Source organism: Fukomys damarensis, unplaced genomic scaffold, assembly GCF_012274545.1.
Source record: "Fukomys damarensis isolate Sample0158 unplaced genomic scaffold, DMR_v1.0_HiC HiC_scaffold_4, whole genome shotgun sequence".
NCBI lineage: Eukaryota > Metazoa > Chordata > Mammalia > Rodentia > Bathyergidae > Fukomys > Fukomys damarensis.
Window position 1 is genome coordinate 27,783,792 of NW_022900916.1, and position 20,598 is coordinate 27,804,389.

General features: G+C 42.0%; 1 protein-coding gene across 2 annotated transcripts in view; it reads left to right on the forward strand.

Moving 5' to 3' along the window:
* Snx10 (sorting nexin 10) overlaps positions 1 to 20,598 on the forward strand; it is a 48,731-nt gene that overhangs the window by 3,822 nt on the left and 24,311 nt on the right. The window contains exon 1 of one of the 2 annotated variants that reach the window (XM_010628267.3): positions 9,739 to 9,847. The exons of the other annotated variant lie outside the window; for it this stretch is intronic. The gene's annotated coding sequence lies outside the window, so the exon portion shown is untranslated. Of the gene's footprint in view, positions 1 to 9,738; positions 9,848 to 20,598 lie in introns of those variants that run through there. 2 annotated transcript variants of the gene reach the window in all.

Genomic DNA, 20,598 nt, shown 5'->3' on the forward strand with positions numbered 1-20,598 from the left:
TTTTTTTTTTTTTTTTTAATGGTACTAGGGATTGAACCTAGGTCCTTTGCATGAGCTACATTCCCAACCTCCTCTCACCCTCTTGCTATCTTCCTGCCTCAGCCTTCCAGAGTACTGGGATTACAGGTGTGTATCACTGTGTCTGGATAGTTTTCACACATTTTTATGCATAAGAATCATTTGGGAAACCTGTAAAAGCTGGCTTCTAGGCATCAGTATTCTAATCCAGTAGGTCCAGGATGAGACTTGGGACTCTATCACATTCTTGGGTGATCCAGAGACCACAACAAACACTGGACAAGCTGGATTTCTTTGTTTCCAGGTCATTAAGTATTGTGCATAAACTACTAACTCCCTCATGCTAATGTCCATCTCTCTTGAGACTTCCAGGCTTAGGCATCTAATGTTGAATTTGCCAGTGACTTCTTGGATGTATCACAGACATCTCAGGTTAACTTGCCCAATGCTGTTGATCCTACCCTCCCCAGTTTTGTGGAGCCTGGAACTTGACAGTTTGGGTCCTCTCTGTAAGAAGGAGGTGAGTCGAGAATATAAAGTGGGGTATAGAAAGTGGAAAGGGACTGTCCGTATGCAGGCTCAGGACTGAGTTTCAGTTCAGTAGTTCATCTGAGTTCCCTCTTGTCCCCAGCCATCTCTTGGTCCTCCCCCATCTGAATAGCGCCCTTACCATCCACTCATCCAGGCTGGAAACTAGGAGCCATGTGTTGTCTTCACCTTACATCTGAGCTACCTTACAGTCATGGTTGCTTCTCTGATCCTGTGGCCCCCAATCTCAGGCAGCTGTCACATACTTTCATATTAGTTGCAGATGATTCTCTTGTTCTGCTTTCCCCCTATTCAGTTTCCTAAAGACAGCCAGAGTAACTTTTTTTTGGGAGGTGTAGTGGGGATTAAACCCAGCAGGGTCTTTTCCCTGAGCTACAGTTCTTTTTCTTTTTCTTTAATTTTTAAATTTTGAGACAGACTCTCACTAAGATACTAAATTGTCCAGACTGGCTCAAACTTTCAGCCCTTCTGCCTCAGCCTCCCAGAGTGCTGGGATACAGGTGTGCACCACCACACATGGCTAGAGTAGTCTTTTAAGGTGCATGAATTGGAAGATGTTGCTCCCCTGATTTGCTCCCATCCTTATAAACAGCTAAGCCTGGTGGTAGTGCCCGAGGTGTTAATGGACAGGAGAGGGTCAAGGTGGGAATCACACTGCAAAGCCAGACCAGTATCAAGAAGTGGGATGTGTCAGGGGAGACATACTAGAATTGTTGCTACACTGATTTTAGTTCTAGTTTATCACCCTTTCCTGAAAAACTTGGATGTTATGTAAGACCAGTGAGGTGAACACAAAATGAGAGCGGGTAGTGGTTGGTTAGGTGTTAAATAGTAAAACCACATTGTGTCCAGTTACCGTGGGGGAAGAAAGACATTCTGTTTTAACTCGGGAGACCCCAGAGGCTCATGGGCAATGGAAATCCAAGGCCCTGCCTGGGTCCTTTGCTAATTCTCTGTGGTGCAGGTTGAGGAGGGCTCCTGGGCTCTTTCTGTTCACCTGTCCTTACACAGAGTCAGCCCCTTCCCTCACTGCTGGGGAAATCCACCCCATCATGGGTTTTGTTAGTTCAGTGGATTTTACTGGGTTATGGAGCAGCCACTTGTAGGGTTCCTGGGTCCCTTTCTCTCTCCCTGCTTGCCTTTCCCTGAGATCCAGAGTCTATTCTCTAGAACTGGACGGTGCCCAGTTCTTCTCTTATGCACAAAAACCCAAATGATCAAAGGCAGAACAAAGGCCTTTGTATGTAGGAAACCAACATTCCTTGAAGTTACAGAAAAACAGTTTCGCATCGCACTATAATTATCTTCTGATATCTTACTGATAGAGTAGCTCTTACCCAGAGTGGCTTTTGGAAGAGGTCAGGGGGAGGCAGGTGTCCTTGCTGTACCTGAAGTTCAGAAGACACAGCTGGTTAGGGGGTGGAATCACCTTAGCTGTGGGTACTGGAGTCTTAGAGTAAAAGATGGAGTCTTCATCTGCTTGTTTTCCAGTGATCAGACCTTGAGAGATGGAGATCCTTCTGTCCAACACATGGGCAGTTCCTGTGTAGGGAAGTCAGTATCATGATTTCCAATGACATGCTAACCTAATGCTGACTTTCTAGTCATTAAATTCCCTAGTGATTGTTTAGCTCTGAAAAACCATGGCCTGTTTTGAGAATCAGCCAAGCTGTCTACCGACAGACACATGTCAAATGTCTTTAGATTATCAGTACTTCTGGAAAATAAAATGAAGAATAATAACTTTGATCTGGGCATGGTAGCACATGCCTGTAATCCTAGCTCTCTGGGAGGTTGAGGCAGAAAGAACATGAATTTGAGGCCAGCTTGGGAACTTAGTGGAATCCCATCTCAAAAACTACAAAAGGCTTGAGGATATAGCTCAGTGCAAAGGCCTTGGATTCAATCCCTAGTACCACAAACGAAAAACAAAAAAATCCAAAATCAAAACTTTGTTATTTCACCCACTTTCAAAGGAATTTTCTGTCTTATTTCAGGCTTCCCGAGTTCAGGCCAGGCATTGGATGACCATGGGTACATGAGTGATCTAGTAGAAAGTGGCTTGGTGTGTAACCTGTATGGGCAGGCTGAGTTTCAGAGCATATAGACTGAAACCATTCGGGTCTCTAAATATTATTATCCCATTTGTCAAACTACTTGAGAAAAAAAATGTTTTTTAAAGGAGTAAATGTTCCATGATCACGAGAGAGGGACTTCTGTACTTTTCACCTCAGGGGACTTGGAAAAGTCCAAGGTGATGACCACAGCTGCCACAGCGTGTGCTACACACACACTGCCATATTGCTCCTTCGATGTTTTACAGCAGATCCATAAAGTAGGCAGTTGCCCCGTTTTTATAGAGGAGGAAACTGAGACACTGGGACATTAAACAGTTTCCTTGCCAAAGGGCAGAATGTGAATGCCCAGCCAGGTGGTGTGGCCTTGAACAGCTGCGCCGTGTCTCCCAGTCATCTGGACTTTCCCTCACAGGGTAGAGGGTGCTGCTTGTTCACAAGGGAAATCTGCCTGTCCCTCGGATGACTTGCTAGTTTTCCAGGTTTGGATCAGTGTCCCTTTGGGTGGATTTTTACATGACCAGCAGATTGCATATAATTTCTTGTGTTCTCATTCTTACAAGAAATGCTTTCCTTCCCCAGCAGTTGATCTTTGAGTCAGAGGGGTGAGTGTGCTGGAAAGATGGGGATTTCTCATGTGTCACAATGCTTTTCCTTTTTAAAAGCTTTTTCTTGGGCTGGGGATTTAGCTCAGCGGTTTGGTGGCCTGCCTTGCAAGCGCAAGGACCCAAGTTCAATCCCCTGTACCCCCCCCCAAATATATATACACATGAGCGCCTTTCTCAATGTAAAAGTGGGCCATTTAATGCTGTTTTCTTCCTCCAGTGAACATACCTATACCCTTTCCTTTCTTCAGCTGCACAGAGGTCTGAGTGGATGATCTTTGTCATCTTACCATGTTCCTAGTTGAACTCATCCTCTCTTTTACCTCCAAGCCAGGCTCTCCTTTTTTCAACTTCCTTATTCTGCCTCCTGTTAACACTAACATTCTCCCAGTCACCCAGCCTGTGAGTCAACCCTGACTCCTTTTTCTCCATCATGCCCTCTGTCCAAGTTCTTCTCGTTATTTATATATTTTAATACTTTATTTTTTAGAGCAGTTTTAGATTCACAGCACAATTGAACAGAAAAAGTATCCCCCGATGAATAACTTTGCTCAATATTAGCTCTCCTAGTAGAGTGGTTCATTTGTTACAGTCAGTGAACTTATACTGATATATCCTTATCACCCAAAGTTTATGATAGGGCTCATTTTTGCTATTGTACATTCTATGAATTTTGAGGAACGTGCAATGTCACATATCCACCATTACAGTGTCATACAAAATAGTTTCACTGCCCCCAGATCCTCTGTGTTCTGCTTATTGTTGTTTTAACTGTACTTTCTTATTTCCCCCAGCTACCTCAAGTCCATGAGCTCTTCCGGCTGGTGGTTTCCAGCAGCCTCTGATGAAGGGCTTGTCCTGTAACTGCCGTCCTTGGCAACCTGTCCTCCACCCATGCCCAGACAGTGCCCTGCCATTGTGCTAGGCTTCCATTTATAGTCAGCTTTCCATATCTGTGAGCTCCGTGCTGATGGATTCAACTCACTTATGAATAGGAAAAAATAATTTCAGAAGGTTCCAGAAAGAAAAATTGGAATTTTCTTTGTACTGAATAGCAAGTACCACACTGAATCCATGTGAATGAAGTGATGTGTGGTTGTTGTATTGTTTGATAAGTAATCTAGAGGTGATTTAAAGTATGAGATAGGATGTGCATAAGTTATATGCAAATGCTATGCCATTCTATGTCAGGTGCTTGAGAATCCTTGGATTTTGGTATCCATGGGATAGGCAGTAGGGGAGGACTGTCCTAGAAACCCAATCCTCTTAAGAGTTACAGCTATGCTCTGTCCCTGCCTTCTAACAGATAGGAGGCCAGTATCTTTCTTTCCTTTTTCAGGGACCTCCCTACCCTAAAATGCCCTTGACATCCCTTCCAGAGTGACTTTTTCTTCCAGCCTAGCCCCCACCTCCCCTTCTGGGAATTGAGCACCTTCTGCCTACCCCAGGCAGGTGCTGATTTCCGTGCTTGATCTCATGTGAACATCAAGGCCTTGTTAGGTTCTGCCTTCTCTTTGAAGCCTCCACCTCTATTCTCCTACTTTCGGTAGCCCTGTTGTCAGTGCTGTTTCTTTTGGTACATTCAGTGATTTTCCATTACAAGTGACCTCGTTCTTAACTGTGTCATGGCATAGTTAGGTCTTAAAACTCAGAGGAGTGTCATTTACACACACATATACACATATATATATTTCTAAAATCCCTAACCAGGACCAAACCAGGAACTCTCTGACACACAATACTTGTCATTGCCCTCCAGTTAGCCTGTTAGTTGGCTGATTACCTTAAACAGGTCTGTCATGTGTTACTTCCTTTCTGAAGATGACGGTGTAATTTTCAGATGTGTTGCTATTGGCTTTCCCAGATTTATATACAGTCAGAACTCTGTAGCCCTAAAGCATTTGAACTTATTAATGACTCAGTATTTTGGTTGCTGTCTTCCACTAGTGATTATCTTTTAAGCATTTATTTCCAAGGAGAAAGTGTGAGTATCCTTTTAGTAGTAGGGGGGTCCCACATCGTGAAAATGAAGGCTCTTCTGAGTGTTTACGTGGACTCAAATCATGGCCTCTCTACTTACCAGCCGTAAGACTTAGGTATCATTTTCTTAGCCAGCCATAAACTTGAAGTAACAGTGGTACCCGGCCTGCATGAGGATTACATGGAATAATTCATGTTGCTAGCTTCATGTGCTATTTGGCATGTGGTAAGCAATCACTTATTTTTATTTGATTGCTGTTTTGGGTTATTTATTTTTGTTGTGCTAAAGATTGAACCCAGGGACACGCACATACTAAGTATGTACCCTACCACTGAGTTACAACCCCAAACCCCCATTACCTTTTATTTTTAATGGCAAAATTTTAACATTATTTCCCAACTTGTCCTACACAGTCCAGTGGAGTTAGGTCAAGAGGAAAGATAGGCACCAATAGAGGAAAACCAATAGAGGGGGTCTTTAAGGTGTTCCCTGCTAGGGTATTGTTGGCCAAGAGTATTCTTTTCACACAAGAGGAAGGATTAGCCAAGAGTGGCAGGCAGGAGGAGCTCGGCGTCTTGTGCTGATGTCCCTCTCCCATCCCAGGTAGCTGGGCTGCTTATAAACTTGATGATGGTGATGATGATGTTGTAGAAATGAAGAAAATTAATCAAATTTAATTTACCCCCCTCTTTGGCATGACTGTATGCCAGACTCTGTGCTAAAATTATATAGTATGAATAATTTGGACCAAGTCTCTGCCCTCAGGGGACTTTGGAGATGGCAGATAATAAATAAGAAAATAGATTAATAGGTAATATAACACCAACTGTGATAAGGTCTGAGACAAAAATGAAAGGATGGAGCATTCCTGGGGTGTTGGCATTAGTGGGTAGTGGGGGTTCTCTCAGGAGGTGGTGCAGGGGAGGCCTGAGGGATGGGAAGGAGCTGCCTTGAAATTGGGTGGTGGGGGAGGAGAGGGAGAAATGCCAAGGGAGCAGGAGGCACAAATGGCCTCGGGTAGCAGAGTTAGGGACTGAGGTGCCAGTATGAATGGGCATCAGGAATTATGACAAAGGGAAGGTTGGCCGCGGCTCATAAGGATTGGACAGAGGCAGGCCTTGTCCTTTAGAATGGTGGCTTTAACTTTCTCCCCAGTGTCACACACTGGATAGAGGACGTGGATACACTCCTGAAGTGGGGCTTTTGCAGTGTGGGGGGCTTTACTGAATGCTACTGATAATAGCACAAGAACATCTGAGTGTCTGTCAAATTGAATTGTGCTGCTGCACAGTGGAATGGTTCACAGCCACAAAGAAGGAAGTTGTGTGCTCTGTGTTAGATGGGGAGTGGTCTACGTTATTAAGTAATAGAGAGAGAGAGAGAGAGAGAGAGAGAGGAATTGGAAGGAAATACACTATGCTACCATTTACAGAAAAGAAGGGGCGAATAATAAATATATTTATATGCTTGTACATACATAAGGTATTTCTGGAAGTATAAGAATGACCAGGGGGTAGGGTACAGAGGGAGAGTTTTTATATTCTTTTGTATTTTTTTTTCATTTTGAAAAAAGTGATAGATTTATAACCTCCCCCTCCCAAAATAGAAAATAAAGCAACAGTCTAAGGGGGGATTGAACTCATGATTTGTTCCCAGACTCTCACACATGCTCATGTGTCTACTATGAGGTGTTCACCAGTAGTGTTACTGTCACTACTGGGGAAGTTAAAAGGGGAAACTTTAAAGAGCTCTTGGGCAATCTGGGGACACAGGAGTAATGCACAAGATGAGAGATCAATGGAAGGTCACATAATCAAGCATCCAGGGGAGAAGTGTGATGGGAATCCATCTGTTCCTTACTTGTTAGGAGACCACTCTGTTCAAGATTAGCTTTTTGTTTTTTTTTTAATTTCTCACTAGACAGTTCAGATGACCTCAAATGCATGTCAGTTTTCCTGCCTCAGCCTCCCAAGTGCTGGGATTATAGGCATGTGCCATCATGCCCCGCTGTTCGAAGTTTATACACAAAGCTTGTAATAGGTAGAATGTTGACTCCCTAAGATGTTCAAGTTTTAATGGCTGAAACTTGTGAATAGATTTCTCTACCTGGCAAAAAGGACTTTGCAAGATAAGGTTAGATTTAGGGCCCTGAGATTAGGAGCTTGGCCAGGGTAATCCTGGGGGTAGGCTCTGTCTAATCCTATGAGTCTCCAAAGCAGAGAAACTTTCCTGGTGGTGGTCAGAGGGAGATGTGATAACAGAAGAATCTTAGAGACAGTCTGTTGCTGGCTTTGAGGTGGAAGAAGGAGCCAGGAGCCAAGGAAAAGAGGCACTGCTAGGAGCTAAAGTAGGCAAGGAAGCAAATTCTACCCCGGAGCCTCCTGACAGAATGCAGCCTTGCTGCCACCTTGATTTTGCCTGGAAAGACCTATGTTGACCTGTGCACTTACAAAATGGGGAGACAGATTTGCGTTGCTATAAGCCACTAAGTTGGTGACAGTTTATTATAGTAGTGTTAGGAAAGTAATACAGAGGTGCTATTACAAAAGCCTGAGGCTTTGTTCTGGGTACTCAATCTAGGCAGGAGAGAGGAGGAGAACCTAGCGGATCCTTAGACTGAGTAAATGGGAATGTGGCTGGAGCTGAGCGGAGCTGGCCCCGAGAGGCTCTGGGGAGGCTGGGGTAGCAAGATGTCTGATGAGTTGTGGGTGAGGGGCAGTGCAGCTTGTGTGCTCGGAGCGGGGACTCTGCTGCTCTTGGTGGGTTTGAAACTTGACTGCCTTTCACTAGTTGGTCCTCAAGAAAGTCACTTAATCTCTCTGCACTTCAGTTTTCTAATAGCTAAAGTGGGGCTTTGTAGTTAATTAGTTTAATAAAGGGCTTTGGTGGGGAGCAAATGAGTTCATGTGTGCAGTGCTTGGCACTCTAAGGGCCTTGGTTGTTTGCCGTTGGTGTTTTCCTTCACCAGAGGGAAGGGCAGGGATTGGCAGAAAGAGGCAGCAGGTCCCTGGGCCCACTGTCCAGGAGAAGGGCAGGAGGGTCTCCCTTGCGTGGTGGGAGCACTCAAGGAAGCAGAAAACAAGGCCTGTCAGCACGTGGATCCAGGTGCAGGCTGGACTGTAGCACTTAGTGCTCCGGCACACAGGCAGGGAGCGGATGACAGACGGCATAGCACGGCCGTCGCCAGCCTGCTTTAAGTGGGGCGGTGGGTTATCTTCTGAGCTGTGACTCCAGCATCTTCTTCCCACTCATCCCATCTTTTGTGTCCCCCAACACTGAGTGGCCTGACCTCTGAACTAGGGATTCACCGCTGCTCCTGCCTCCGTACCACAGGTGTGCTGATACACAGGGGTCACTGCTTCATACCCTGTGGGCACTAAGTTACCAGGGCCCAGTTTGTTCAGAGAAGAGAGCAGTCAGTGGGCTGGAGCTGCCTCTCACAGTTGGGCACTTTTGTTGCCTGCTTCTTCTGAAAGAGGAGCCAAAATCTTCCTGTGTGGCTTTGGCAGATCACTGATGGCTGGGCCCTTAGATGAGCTGGGACCTTTCTGGGTTGTCTGTGGGCTATTTGGCATCTGTGGTATGTAGGCATGTAGAGCTTGTTCTTGGGAATGTAGAGAATCTTCAGGGTTTGGAGGAGACTGATCTCAAGGAACAGGTCCCTACCCCATTTTCTTCTCTTATGCATTGTGCTGAGTCTCCCAGGAAAGGATGGAGTGTTGATGTTAAAAAACAGGTGAAGCTCGCAGAGGAATTAAGATGAAGAAAGCATGTGGCAAGAATGGGGGAAGGGATAGGTGTGTGTGTATGTGTTTAGAGGAAGCATTCACATTCCTACCACTTTAGAGATACTAGCATTTCTTGCTCTCAGTCTGCCCTGAGAGTCAATAAGAAAACCACTCTGTAGGTGATACCTGATTATTTTCTTTTCTTAAATTTTTGATTGTGTTAAGAACACTTAGCTTGAGATCTATGCTGGTGAAACACTTTTCAGTTGTTTTTTGTTTGTTTTTTTTTAAATTTTAAGACAGGGTCTCGCTTTCTGGTTCAGGTTAGCCTTGAACTCACTGTGTAGTTCAGGCTGGCCTCAAACTCATGAAAGTCCTGCCTCAGCCCCCTGATGCCCAGCTTCAGTGTACTTTAGCTGTAGATACAATGTTGTGCTTGAGTCTTTTAGAACCATAAACTGAGCTTGTCTTCTCCTGAATACCATTCCTCTCCTCTCCTGAAACATGCTTTAAGTGTTTGTTTGCCTGGGCTGTTCTGATCTTTTGCTAGCATGGGGGCGGGGAAATGCCAGTCTATCTGGCGTGCTCTGAAAAGAATATTCAGAAGAAGTAAGTGCCTGTCGAGAACTACATATTATAAGGGTTAAGTTATTTGGATGTTACATGAATTTGGGGCTCTGAGAAACCAGGGTGGCCACATTTATTTTTTGCCTAAATATTTATGTAATAAAACCCCGCCTCCTGCTCGTCACCACTTTCTCCCTCCTCTTAAAACTTGCTGTTCACTTGTGGCATTAAAAAAACAAAACAAAACAAAACATATTATGAAATTGAGCCTGACATCAACCTGATAGCAAATATTGAGCCCTGGAGAACTCAAACTTCTGACAGGTAACAAATATAATTTTCTATTTAAAGAAGTTACTCCTTTTTTGTTTTGTTAGACTGAAGTTTATTTATGTGGATGTCTTTTCAGAAGCTAGTCCATTGTCATAAAGGACTTAGTGCTTTGACTGGTTCAATATTTGTGTTATGATTGAGTATACTATGCGATGGTCCTGTACAGGTTGTTTAAAATGTATTGCTGCGAAACCCTTGGGCTTTTCCTTGTTGACATAGACATGATGCAAAAAATCGCTGAGATTTAGTAACTATTTTTGAGCTGTGATTTCCTTTATTTTCAGTTTCAGTTCCTTTCACTTTCGTAATTGAGGGTCAAAAATATAGCCTGCCAACTGCATTCTCTTCTGTTTAAAACATTTTAAGAGGATATCAGAGGAAGGAAATAGCAGGTTAAAATAGCGGGAAAAATAATAAAAAACCTAGTGGAATGGATTAGAACTCAAAGTTGCGTTAATTTGGGTTGAAGATGAGTAAATAATTTGTGTGTTTAAGTGCACAGAAAGTGATCATGAGAATGTGTACAGGAGTCAAACCTAGGAACAAAAGCATTCTTCAAGATAACTAAAATGCTCTTACCATATTGGTGAAATTTAATTTTATATAGTATGTTATCTAATAAATAGGTCCACATTAAAATAGCACCACTATTCCAATGATGTCTTTATAGCTTTTTAAAATTACTAAATACTTGATAGTATTTTTAATTGCAAGATAGCTAATATGATACAAGAGCAGATGAGTTTATGTATTGCTGTTAGGAAAACAATTGTAAAAAGATATTCTTTTACACAAATAAAACTGAAGCTGCCAGATTTGAGATTTTGATGCTTGTATCAAGTTATATTTATGCTATGTCTTTTACAACCTAGGCATTTAATATTATACCCAGAGTTAAAAAAAATGGAATCCCATTTCTTTGCAGCAGATACTAATTTTGGATTCTTTGTCTGGATTACGAAGTAAAATTGGCTTAGAATCACGTGATTTCAGACCTGAAAGTAAAACCTATGATTGTCGAGAATCCAGGGTTATTGCTGGGAACAGTGAATCATTGTTGTAATTATATTATCCTTTAACTGTAATGGTTTGTCTTGTATTAAGTGATCAGAGGGAAAGAAAGCCCTCACTCCTTAACTCTTACAGCCTTTGAAACCCATGTTCACTGGGCTTACTGAAGGGAGGAACACAAATGATAAACTAGGTTGTTTTTTTTTTTAAACCTAATAGCTATTAGCAGCAGTAATTATTATGTGCTTACTGAGAGCCAGGCTTTAAGGTATTTTTCATGTAGCAATGTGTTTGCTCTTTGGTAGCTATATAGTTGTAGGTTCTGTCAGTCACCATTTTATAGATGAGGGCTCTAGGCACACAGAGGTTAAATAGCCCGGGGCCACTCAGCAACACTCAGCCCAAGTGGCATGACTTCAGAGATGGTGACTGGGTCCATACTATCCCCGCCCTCCTTCAAACCCAAAGGTGTTGCTGTGTCTCACCACTGTGAGGTTTGTACTTTAGATCCTCTTCCAGTCCTAAGCTTTGCCTCAGTAACCTCTTGCCCCTCTCATCTCATGCTGGCATTGTTGTTGTCTCATACATAGAGACTGGTGTTTCGTTAGCACAGTACCATGGCTGAGCATTGTTTTTCTCCATTCATTCATTCAGTGTAAATGTGAATGGGACTGCTGCTGTCTACTATATGCCTACTAGGAGGACAGAGGCAGCGTTCCTAAATAAGCGAGAACACTGAGGAGCTGTACTATTTGGAGCTTATAGTTGAGGGGAGACAGCCCCAGTATTCAATAAGGTTAAAATATCGTTGTGATCACAGCTGCAGAGGAAGATGGTACGAGGAAAGTTACTAAAGGCTTGACCATCCAGAGAGAGACTAAGCTCCCCTGGGTTTGTGAGCTTATAACTCTGATCTGATGTGACAGATGGGTCACTTTCCTGACAGATGATTTTGAATTCCCTGATGTTGCTCTTCAGCAAATTGGTGACCTTGTGGTGGTGCCCCTGAGCAGGTTACTTCGCCTCTCTAAGCCTTGGCATCTTCATCTGTAAAATGAGTGGTAATGAGAATTAAAAGAAGCAATATAATAACATACTCAGTACAGGGCTGACACGGTCATGTGTAAATAGTATCTGTTTTTATTATTGTTTGTTTTCTGTAGTAGAAACTTAAAAAAAATTCTTACTTAAATCTTTTCTTATTCTGTGTCAAAAAGTGCTAAGTACCTAGAGTACATGTCCTTATCCTTATCTAAGATGCGGAAGAAGTCTTTAGGTTGCTATTGGTATGAAATCATATTCAGAATGGGGCTTTCTTGGAACCAGTTAGAATACATCTGGGATAGAATTTTTAGACATAGCAGTACAGTGGTTCCTCAGTTCATGAAGTATTCTTTCAACCAGAATTATGGAATGCATTCTGTGACCAGAATTGTGGAAAGACTAAAGCTTGAGAACTGAGGTGACTGTATTAGAGCACGCCTACATTTCTGATGCAGTCTATCCTGAATAGTAGTAGGTTAATACACTCTTTCTCTGTCAATATCATTCTCTTTTTTCCAATTTTTTCCATAGTGTTTGTGATTACATGTGGTTCTTTCTTACAGCTAATGAGCAGAGATCCCGTGCATACTTTGGGACAAATACACACCTTACTTTTTTCTCTCTGACCTGTGGAGATATATGTGTGAGCATGCAATCCATCTTTATAGTGGAATAATACAGTTTTTTGTGGTGCTGGAAATTGAATCCAGGGTCTTATATGTGCTAAGCATGTGATCTACCACTGAGTTATAGTCCTAGTCCAAGAATAAAACAGTTTTTATACTGTCCTGTTGTTCTTACATTTTGAAGAAAAAGGTACCACAAATTTAGCCAATGGAAACACTTAACTTTTAATTGCACATTTACATATATTAGGGATTTAATACATATAACAAGTCTATGAAATGGGTACTGTCAAGATCCACTTTTCTCCAGAGATTTTGTTCAGGTTCACACAGTCATGGTGTCATTGTTGGGATTTGAACTCACATGTGCAGTACTCCAAACCTGAACTGTCTTTTAAGCTAGCTTTTGAAGATGATCAAAACCCCTGTGTCAGTAGAGCAAGTAAGCATGTGTCCAGAGGATTATTTTACTTACTTGGTCACCAGAATGGTGTATAAAAAATATTAGGGACCTCTATGGAGAATGAGGAAGTTTAATGAATTTAGATTTATGCACTGAATCAGTAGAAGTGGACAATGTGCCATTGTCTTTCTGGATTGTTATTTTCTTGATTATTATAAATCTTAGCTTTATAGTACATACTTTGAGGCACACTTGTGCATATCAGCTGAAAATTAAATATACTTTTCTCATTACTGAGACAAAATATCCAACACCCAAAGTTAAAGGAGGAAAGGTTTATTTGACTCACAGTTTGAGGAGGTTTCAGTCCATAGACACCTGGCTCCAAGGCAGGGTAGCGTGGCAGAGAGGCATCACTGAGAAGAAAGAGTTCAAGGCAGGCAGAAGGCAGGAAGGCAGCAAAGCAGTGAAGTAGGGAGGAGACAGCAGCAGCCCCACCGCTCCCTTTTCTCCTTTCTAAACTCTCTACCCTTTGGGTGGTTCCACGCACACCCAGGGTGGTCCTTCATGTCATCCACTCCCAGAACTGTGCCAAACCACACACCCTTAGTCCCAGCATCACACATTTAATCCCCGCATCACACCTTTAACCCCAGCACCACACACTTAACTCCAACATCACACACCCTAGATCTAGCCAGCTCTGAAAAGCCCCAGCTATGACTGCATGAGGTTTTGGGGGGAGCATCTAGATACAAGCCATAACAGTTTCTATTTAAAATAGCATTTTTACTTAATCCTTCTTCTCAACCATTTCTGTACCTTAGTTCCTGAAAACGATTTTACCATTCTCAGATTAATTATTGTTTATTACCTTAAATCCATTTGGGAACTGCTTCAAACCATTTAGAGGCAAGAGCAGGATAAATGACAAATAAACAGTATATTCGGAGAGGATGAAGGCAAGATGGCTGGAGTTGGAAAGTTGCATCAGTGAGACCTAAGGCCAAGGATCCTGCCATAGATAAATGTAGAACTGGGCTTTGCTCACTTATAAACCATCTGGATTTGCTCTGCAGTTCTTATTTTATTTTTCCACAAATGTGAATCCTTCTTCAAAAATTAAGTGTTGGTTTTGACTGATCAGCACTGAGTAAAAATACAACCTGATGTGCCAGTGAAGGCTGGGAGAAATGTCTAGAGGCGCTGGCGAGAAGGAGCCAAGCCTTCACTTCCCCAAGCAATTGCTTTCCTAATAATTGTTTTTTCCTGATTCATCAAAAGAGGAATAAAGATAGCTCTTATTTACTAGGATGATTATATGTATATGTTATTTGTTTTTATATTTTTAAATCACAAAATAGGGGCCGGGGATTTAGCTCAGCGGTTCGGTGGCCTGCCTTGCAAGCGCAAGGACCTGAGTTCAATCCCCGGTACCAAAAAAAAAAATCACAAAATAATGTATTTTAAAAGGTTAACAAACCAGGAATATACAAAGTAAAAAAGAAAAGAAAAAAAAAGAAAGCCCCTTTCTCCCTGATTATGTTCATTTTGTCATATATCCTTCTGGAATCTCTTTATTTTCACAATAGATATGCTCGTAAATGTGTATATGTGCATATTTTATACACACACATGGAATGACAGTATGTATTGTCCAGCGGTTTGCTGTTTTTACTTTTTATGTTGTGGACACCTCCCCATTTCAACTCTTACACTTACCTTTTTCTTTGAACTATAAGGTATACATTCCATGAATGTGTCCCACCTTATTTAATTGTTTCCTTAATAATAGGCATATGAGTTGTCTTATCTTCGTCTTTTATGAACAGAGCTACAGTGAGCAGCCTTACACCTGTGGCTTTGCCTCTGCGGCAGGTCTTTCTGAAGGGTTCCTTCCCAGAAGTAAGGGTGTGTGAGCTCCAATTTCAAAGTCAGTACCTTGTGCTCAGAGAAGGTGGAAGTTGGAATGCTGGCCTGTCTCAGAAGGGATGGCCTTCTGTGCCCATTACCTTTTTTTGTAAGGCAGGCAGGCAGTGCAGCGTGGGGCTCAGAGCCTGTACGTAGGCAGAACTACTGAACGAAAAGGAGGTTCCTCAAACCAGAGCCTTTTCAGAATTATGAAGGCATAATTTGTTAACTTAGGGTATTGCTTCAATCCGTATGTATTTGCAAAGAACTGTACTTTGTCATTTCCTTCCTAGAATACAGCTAGTCTGGGTTTTTGTTCCACTGCTTAAGTACATTTATATTTTCCTTTATATTTTGTAATCTTTAGACTTTGAATTGCAGATGAGCGATCATGAGGGTAGATTTCTTTGAAAAAGACTCCCGCTGGCTTTGTGGCTTTTGGTCAGTTCTCTGACTTCTTTCCACGACCCTTTCCTGACCACCCTAACTTGGCTAAATGCCCTTTCTAGGTGTTTTGCAGACCCTTGAAGTAAGCGATTCAGCCTTTACAGCTTGCTGAGTTTTTGTTGAAGCAGGAATGAATCACGAACCATGAGGGAGCCCTGCTGACCGCTGAGCACCCTCACGATGTCACTGTCTTTTCCTTCTTTGTGTTCAGCAGTGATGTATAGTATATTAAAGGGCTTAAAATACCATTACATCTTTTCACTTATACTTTACCAACTGGTTTTAATAATGGGCTCTGGCAAGTCTTAGGCCAGGGGCTGGTGCTTGTCAGATGCATTCTTGTCGCTCTCTCATTTGACCTCCCATGTCCTGACCAGCTTCCTCCATTCTGTACCGAACTACAGTAATTGATAGACTGTGCCCCTTTCCCATTGAGCCAAGCAATGCCTTGTGATCTTCCTTCACACTCCAGGCAGCCACAGCTACCAGGCTGGAGCTGGTAGGACACTGATGGACCCCAGCAAACACTGTCAGGCTTCATACTTGGGAGAGGATTTGAGAATGCTGAGTGGCATTCAGAATTGTGGACTTTTTTCCCCCCTGCAGGACTGGGAATTGAATCCAGGGCATTTGCACTGAGCTAGGTCTCCCTCCCTTTTAAAAATCTTTTTTTCAGGCCAGGGATTTAGCTCAATGGTATTGCCACCTGCCTTGCAAGTAAGTGCAAGGTCCCGAGTTCAATTCCCAGTACAAAAATTTTTTTAAAAAAAATTTTGAAACAGGAACTTGCTAAGTTGCTAAGGTCTGTCTTGTCCTCCCAGAGCACTGAGATTACAGGTAGACTTTAACATGCTTATGAATTGTGGAATTCTTTTTTTTTTCTTTTTTTTTGAGACACGGTTTCACTATGTAGTTGAGATTGACTTGGAAATCTCTATGTAGCTCAGGCTGGTCTCAATCTCACGGAGATCCTCCTGCCTCAGCCTCTGAGTGCTGGAATAACAGGCATGCACCACCACGCCTGGCTGAATTGTGGAATTCTTATGCTGCTAAAATTCTAAAAAGAAGGTTGGGGGGTATTGCCCAAGATTGTTGATTTCTTGCTTTTTATATAAAAGGCTAAAAATCTCTACCTTCATCAGATATGTTCTGTCTTTTTTTTTTTTTTTTTTAACAATTTTTGGCGCTTTATTCCACTAAAAGGATTTGATACAATGCATGTGAGATACTACATATGGGTCAATACCATTCAAATGTTTGACACAGTTTTTGAGCATATTAGAACAAGCACTCCTTTTTGGAGCAGGACACAAGTAAGCTCCTACTTTATATATATATAAGTACCTACTTTATTACCAACTCTGCAGTCTGTTCTGTCTTTTTATAAGAGAAAGAATATTTTGGTACCTCCAAAACAGGACAAATATAACCTCAGAATAAAGGAAAGTCTTTTAGGTTGAGATTTTATCTTTCGGGAGGAGCTTAATACGTCGTTTTTCTTTTCCCTCTTTTGCTATGCGTCCTTAAAAACTTGGTCATGAACCTAAGTAGCATTTAGGAACCCTTGTAAGACATAGATGGTTAGAGTTTTTTTCTTTTTCTTTTGGGAGTCCTTCAAAGCAATGGGAACATTGTTTTTGGAGGATGTCACAAAACAAAACAAAACAAATCTGTATTCCTTTAAAAAAATAAAATTTCAGAGTTGCAAGGACAAAAACAAAACAAAACAAAAGAAAAAAACAACCCTGGGTTTCTTTAAAGAAACTACAAAGCAAACTCAGACCCCAAGGCCACCTTTTTCTGTGACTTTTAAGATTAGATCCTAGGAGGTTCGAATGCCCTGAGGGCTTTCTTAGATGACTTGATAGGCCTGTTCTTTTTCACTTGCCCCAAAGTGATATTAAAGATTAGTTTTTGGGATCTGCTGTTTTAAGTTTTTTTCTAGTAAAATTTATCAAATGTAAATTTATATTTTAGTGACTCATGTATAGCTTTATAATAGACATGGCGGCAATTTTATTGGCTCACATTTAAAATATTATGAAACAAGATTAGATTAAAAATCATATAAGTAGTTTTTTTAAAACTAAAACTGTGACCTGGGCCTGGTAGCTCACACTTGTAACCCCAGCACAGAGGCTGGGGCAGGAGGATCACATTGAATCTGAGGCCAGACTGGGGCTACATAGCAAGACCCTATCTCAAAAACAAAACAAAACCAAAAGCCCAAACCAAACCAAAAACTAAACTGTGTTAAATCTTAAACCATAATAAATGCTGAGGGATCAGGTGCGGTTTATTTCCATGGCCCGTGGAGGAGGTTGTACTACTTAGTTAATGGGAAGATCTTGAACAAATTAGAGTGCAGAAAAGAAAGATTAATGCTTGACCAGGCCAGTGACACCGGAAGCTGAGAGAAAGGAATGGACTTTGGAAACAGTAGGAGAGAGGATTGTGAAGGCTCAGTGACCAGGGTTTGGAAAGGTTGGGAAAGGAAGGAATCAAAAGCAGTTTCTGGGATTCTAGCTTGAGTGACTGAAGCTTTTAAAAAATTGTGATTACAGGGTTTGTAACATTCTCTGTCACATATTTACTTTTGCTTTGGGACTTGTGTGTAGTGCTTCCTGAAATTAAGAAGAAAGCCCTTACAGGGGAGCCCACCCTTTTCTTCCAGCTCAGGGAACATTGCAAGAGGTGGGCATTAGAGACTGTAAGACACACACACACACACACACACACACACACACACACACACACGCACAAAACCCCAAACCAAACCCTTTAGGGTAAATAATAAGGCCCTACGGTTTCTTTTTATGTTCCAACTGAAAATCGGAGTGCCTCAACTGCCCTGCAGCTCAGCTACCGGTTGCCTGAACCTAGTGCCTCAAAGATTCCTAGGCACTGATAAAAGGTGTCTAGGTTATAGCCCTAAACACTGAAAGTAAATAGCCCCTGTTCCCCAGCGAGATTCCTTACACCTTGGAGGAAACTACACCCACTGACCCCTGGCCCGGACACACCTAGGGGAAACCTCTCTGTCCATTGCAGTGGCGCTGCAGCTTTGCTGTAAGTAAATTTTCCTAAGCAGCGCTTTTCACTGCTCACCCTAGCATTTGATGCTGCTTTCCTTGGAGTCAGAACTGACCTACCTTCGAACTGATCTATTTCCGAAGGGTTTGAGGGACTCCCTTGAAGAGTCTCCCTTGCAGCCACTTTTGGGGAAATTTCAGCTGTGGTTTTGGCTGGACAAGAGTTACAAAGGAGGGGAAGGTGGAGAAGCCCAGACCTAGCTAAGGCACAACTGCTGAGAGAGGAGGGGCTGTGGGGCATTTGCTGACTCTGAGGTGAGTCTCAGAGGCACAGTGGAAGCAGGGTTGGAGGAGGAGCTGCCAGAAGAGTTAGGGATAGGGTCAGATCCAGGTGGGGCCCAGAAAACCCCAGATCATGCCTGGAGAAGCTTCAGCGTGGTCAGCCCCATGGCTCCATGCTGAGGGTGTTCTGGACTTGAGAGTCAGGTGAATGAATGGATGGAGTCAAGCCCAGAGTTTCAACCAGCACTGTTTTGTTTGTTTGTTTGTTTTTTTGTTTTTGTACCAGGGATTGAACTGGAATTCTGGACCTTGTGTTTGCAAGGCAGGCAGCGGAACCACTGAGCTAAATCCCCAGCCCCAAAAGACTGTTCTTTTAGTGGTTTTGGTACCTCTGTGAAAAATGATTTGTCTAGCTGGGTGTGGTAGTTGCACACCTCTAATCCCAGCACATGGGAGGCGAAGGCAGGAGAATGGTAGTTTGAGGCCGGCATGGGCAACTTGGTGGGACGTGTGGGACATTGTTTCAGAATAAATAATAAAAAGGGCTGAGGATGAAGGACCCTTGGATTCAATCCTCAGTACAAACTAAACAAAGGAACAAAGGTAGCCCTAACTAAGCTTTGAATTTAAAATAAACCTCACTGATGAGCTGTCCTTAAGATGTGACTGTAAGAAGTTAGTGATTTTTAAGTAGGAGAAAATGAGCTCAGCAAGAATGAAATTAACTTACTTTTGAGCTTGTTATAAAAGTAAGTGAGCACAGTAGCTTTTACTTTCTTTAAAAATATACATTTTTCTTATTTTAGAAGTAACATGCATTGTCATCTTGAAAAAATGTAGAGAAGGAAGGAAACAGTCTTATTTCTGCCACTCAGAGAACCACTGTTAACTTCATCTTGTATAACCTCCAGTTCTTAAATAAGCAAAGAAATAAAAAGGTACTTAAAAAATATTAACAGCCAAATGTGATAGCACCTGCCTATAATCCCAGCATTCTAGAGGCTGAAGTTGAAGAATTCCAAGTTTGAGCCCAGCCTGGGCAACTTACTGATTTAGTAAGACCCTGTTGCAAAATAAAAAATACAAACAGGGTACTTCTCAAACAGCCTCAGTCTTTCATATTCTTCTGTAATCTAATTTATAATGTGTACAAGGTAGTCTAATATCAAGTATACCACAATTCACTTTTTCTAATTTACTTGTGGGCATTTAGGTTTCCATTTTATTTTTTAGTTTTCTTTTCGTGATACTAAGGATTGATCCAAGCCCTATTCATTCTAGGCAAGTTACTGAGTCAAATCTGCAGCCCTTTTTATTCTTTATTTTGAGAAAGGGTCTTGCTAAGGTACTCAGATTGGTGTCAAACTTCTGACTTTCCTGCTTCAGTCTCCCAGGTAACCAGAATCATAGGTGTGTGCCATGACTCCTGGTTTCTTTGATTTAAAAAAAAAAATATATATATATATTTTGGACATTTTTTCATTTATACATATGTTGTACATATTGCAGTGATTTTTAATTTTTTAAATACATATCTGCAGTACATAATGACCACATTCATCATTGCATTGATTTTTTAAGGTTGAGTTTTCAGAAATCAAACTATTAAAGAGCATAATTTAAAAATGCTTTTGAAACTCATGGCAGTACTCTTTCAGAAGTGTTGGCATAGCTCACATTCCTACCAGTAGTATTTAGTTCTCATTTCTCATGAACCTTGACAGAAGTAGGTACTATCTTAAGTCTCTCACTCTGGACACAGGGCAGGAGGTTTTATTCTTGAAGGGTGGTGATATGCTTCAAGGTTTATCTACACTGTATGTCCTTCCTCTCTTGACTCAAGGTGCCCTGTGCTTTCATATCTTCCCTGCATTTCAATTGTGAAGTCATCTCCGGAGCTCTGACTCTGCCTTGTGCACCACTGTGTGTGTCCCACGTGTGTGTGTTCCACGTGTGTTCAGCACGTGACTCTCCGTAGAAGCACCA